This window comes from Octodon degus, unplaced genomic scaffold (genome assembly GCF_000260255.1).
Source record: "Octodon degus isolate 3935 unplaced genomic scaffold, OctDeg1.0 scaffold00050, whole genome shotgun sequence".
NCBI lineage: Eukaryota > Metazoa > Chordata > Mammalia > Rodentia > Octodontidae > Octodon > Octodon degus.
The window spans coordinates 9498479-9502812 of NW_004524626.1; the positions used below are offsets into that span (position 1 = coordinate 9498479).

The 4334-nt window shown below is 57.6% G+C and overlaps 1 pseudogene; it reads right to left on the reverse strand.

Moving 5' to 3' along the window:
- Positions 1-3971: 3971 nt before the first annotated feature.
- LOC101568158 overlaps positions 3972-4334 on the reverse strand; it is a 43146-nt pseudogene continuing 42783 nt past the window's right edge.

The following is a 4334-nucleotide window of genomic DNA, read 5'->3' on the forward strand; positions in this document are numbered from 1 at the left end:
GGTTAATTTAGAATGAAGAAGGACACATCTATTTAGCTTGCATCACACCCATCTGGAAAATGGGGCCACATCATCTGCATGGCGCACAGGAGTGAACGATGGCAGGGACGCCACAAGAAAGTCAGCTAGAGGAATGGGCAACCAAGGAACAGGACCTTGGGGAGCCAGCACCCAGAGACAAGGGTCTGATGGGGTGAGGTCCCCAGCAGCCCAGTTCCACAACCATGGTCCCTAGCAAGGGACATCACCGCTAAAGGTGCGATGTGTCCCCTAACTGGTCTCTGGGAAGTACTGTCCCCAGCAGGTGAGGCTCTGGAAGGTGAGGTCCTCAGAACCCAGTTCCTGGCAGGAGAGATGGCAGCAGGTGGCATCCTAGCTGTTGAGGTGGCTGAAAACAGGTGTCCTGCAGGTGAGGTCCAAAACGGATGAGATTCCAGACTGGTGGGACCAGAGCAGCAGAGACTCCTGCAGCTGGGTCTCGGGAAGAGTGGGTCCCCAGAGGAGGAAGGCCACTAGATGAGGCTCCCATGGGTGAGATTGCAAGTGAGTCCCCTATAGGTGATGACACCACAAGTGTCCCCACACAGCTGTGTCCTTTACAAGGAACCCATGCATTTGACACTCCCTGCAGGCAAGTGACCTAACAGACCAGTCCCTCACAGATGATGTAACACTCAGGGATAGCCCATAGTGAGCCTCACTGAGGTGAGTCCTCATAGACAAGGTAGAGAAGAGCAGAGAGAGGCCTACCTCGAGGGTCCCACACATGCTGGCAAGGGGGCCAATCGGTCATGAGAGCCCTTACCTGGGGCAATGACGGGACAGCTGCTCCCTGCGATGCTGATGGAAAGAAATAAGGAAGAAGGAAGTGGAGCCGCAGCCGCACCTGCCCAATCCAGGCCTCTGCACCTGGCATCAGGTGACCAGGGTGGACCATTATGTGGCCAGCTGGCATCTCACCCAGGCAACAGCCAGCTCCCCTAACCCATCCAAATTGCCCAGGGGGAAGCAGTGTGCAAGGTTCAGGGCCACAACTGGCCCGAGGACAGAACAGCCCATGGGGCCTTGGGCACCAGCTGACTGACACAAAGGAGCCCAGATGGAGCAGAACCACTGGTTCTCAGAGAGGGTTTCACGGGGCCCCAGGGGCTCCCTGGGGTGGGGGTGTGAGCAGCAGGTGAGCAGCGGCCCCACCCCACCCCCTTCGCCTCCTCCCCGTCCCGTCCTCTCCTGCCCATCCACGCACATTCTGCTGCACACCAGACAAAAGGAGACGCGGGCAGGAAGTGGGCGAGGTGGGCAGTGCACAGGGCCAGCTCCCACAGACCCTCCTGTTCCTACAGGAGCCCACAGGTGCCAGGGGATTTGCAGAGAAGGCGTCCGCAGCCCCCGCAAGGCCTTCTGTGCTGCCACACAGTGCACAGCCCGTTGTAAATGCTGTGGAAAGGCCTGTCAGTGTCTGAGGCAGCAGGGCCAGACACTCTTGGTGCAAACCGCTGGCTTTGTGGAGGACACTGTTATTTCTGTGGAGCAGAAGGCAGAGTGGTTTTGAGATGCAGCAGAAGCTCTGGACACTGCCATTTGCCTGTGATAGCTGCAGGGGGTGGGTGTGGCTTGGCCAGAGGCCACGACCTCCCCAATCTCCATTTGTGCTCCTTATTTCCCCACTCTAGACCAGGACAGTTTGTCTCCAAGTCTCCCTGGCTATCCAGCAGCCACTGCTGTCCACCCCACTCCAACATGGTGCAGCTCCACTCTCAGCCAGGCACCCCTTCCCTGCTCTAGCTATCTTAAATGCTGGTGTTGCTGCTTCTGCTGCTGCCGTTTATGAAGGGAGGAGGTGCCATGGGGTGGCTGAGACCAGGGAGGGAAGGGCAGGGGCTCCTGATGAGCAACCCCAACCCCACAGCTGCCCTTCCAGAAGATTCCCTGGCTCCGCCCCCAGCCCCTCACTGGACATCTCCACGACCATCCTGGGGCCCTGCACCAATCACAGCCCTGGGCTTGGGCCAGTCACGGGCCTGCAGCTGCTATATAAGCAGCGCTCTGCACACGCTTCCGAGGTCAGTCTAGCAGGGCTCCCCCAGGGCACTAACCCCTGTGCTGCAGCACAGACAGACCTGCCTTGGGGTCCTGTGAACCTGCCCTTGATCTCTTTCTCAGGGAGCGTGAGCTCCAAAAGACCTGCAAGCCTACTCAGCCTTCTTACACTGTGGCGTGGCCAGAGCACCGGCTTCCAGAGTAAGAACCATAAGCATGAGCGGCCGGTAGGCCTGCAGTGTTCCCGAGCCCAGCAGGCAACAAAGCCCAGCAGCAGAGACTAGTGCCCGGCAGAGTTGGACCACTGTGTCCAGTACAAGGCAGTGAAGGCCAGCAGTGGCCAGAGTCAGCACTGACCAGCAACCAACTGTGTCACTGTCACCATCCAGCATTATCTGATGTCATCTGGTGACATCAGGACAGCTAGTCCTGCTCCGCTTGGCCACTTCTTCATTTCCACGTAAAAGAATCCTCGACTGGTTGTCAGCAGTTTCATGACCATCAAGTGCACCCACCTAGTACACAGTGTCCGGTACTACTGATTGTACTATTTAATAAAGCACCTGTCCAGCTCCGTGTCATCAGCCACTCATGAATAGGGCTTGCCCATGAGTCTGCAAGCGGTGGATGTGTGGCCTCTGCACTCAAACCTGTGAATGTAAATGTGCACTCACAGCCAATGTCAGGGCTAGCATCACAGCCTCAGCGCCCTCTCCAGTCCTCGGCCGTTAGAGTCTCATAAGACGGACTCGACCACAGTCCCGCAGGTGTGCAGGGCACAGTGGGCTTCACATTCCTCTGAGAATCGGAGGCCCTCCTGCCTGACAGGAAGCAGAGCTCAGGTGCGGATGGGAGTGGTGGGGAGCGGCTGCACATGCAGATGACACTTCAGCCACCACTCTGCCCCTCGCCTGCCACTGTGCGGCCTGGTTCTCAGGAGGCCACAGCAGGAATCAACACCGCCCTAGGTGATATCATTCCCTCTTCCTCCAGATGGAAGAGTCAGAAATACCCCGGATGTGACCAAGTGTCCTTGCTTATGGCCAGCAGCCACCTGTGCTAAGAGCTGCCATTCGAGAATAGGAAGAGACAGATCCTTTTCCTTCTCTCACCCCCATCTGGAGAAGAAAGACCACGGGGCCCAACTGCACAAGGCACAGGCAGGAAACAATGGGAGGGATGTCTGAGCTGGAAGACCCTCATTGGTGGGACTGATGGGGTGAGGTCCCCAGCAGCCCGGCTCCCAGAGCTGATTTCCCAAGCAGGGAGACTCCTGAAGGTAGCAACCAGTGGGGTGCTGTATCCCCTACCAGGTCTTTAGAGGTAAAGTCCCCAGGAGGTAAGGCTTTTGTAGGTTGGGCTCATGAAAATTAGAGCCTATATAAGTTAGATTTCTGAGATCCAGGGCCTGCCAGTTAGCTCAGTGGATTAAAGCACCAGTTTGGGCAGACACAGTCACTGGGGGTTGAAGCCCTGGCCTGTCGTGCCGGCCCACACCCAGGGCGCACTGAGACAGTGAGGAGATTGAGCCTGGTGGTGCATGCCTGTAATTCCAGTGCTTGGGAGGCTCAAAACAGGAGCATCAAGTCTGATCCTTGTAGTGCGACACTGTAGACCCTGTACTAAACACATTGAAAAAAAAAAAAAAGATTCCTGAGACCCCAGACAGGCTAGACCCCACAATGGATGACCTCTTAAGTGTTTGGGGTTTTTTTTTTTGCGGAACTGAGGATAGAACTCAGGCCCTTGTGTTTGTCAGGGAAGCGCTTACTCCACTGAGCCATCTCCCTGGCCCCATACCTTAAGTATTGAGTAAGGACCCTGCAGTAAGGACCCTGGCAGGCACACCCCTCAGGTGGGCCCCACCCAGGTGCATCCCCATAGACAAGTCCCCTACAGCTAAGACTCTGGATGAGGCCAGGCTGGTCCCGTCACGTGAACCAGGTGGCAATGCTGGCCACCGTCTGGTACCTGGGCCCTTCCTGCAGCCGCCAGCAGGCCTTGCAGAAAGCCAGGGCCCAGCTGCCACTGACCACACGCAGCGTCTCCCGCCAGCGGAAGAAGCGCAGGTAGCGGGCGTCGTCCTTGTCCAGCGCCAGCAGGTGCTGCGCCAGGGCCTGGGGGCTTGGGAAGTCGTCCACGTGGATGAAGGCGTCAGGAGGCAGGAAACGCTCGTAGTTGCTGCGGCTGGGGCCCAGGACCACGGGAACTGCAGGCACCTGCAGCGCGTTCTTCCACAGCTTTTCCGTGATGTAGTCCGGGTGCTGTGAGTTCTCGAAGGCCAGGTAGAACTT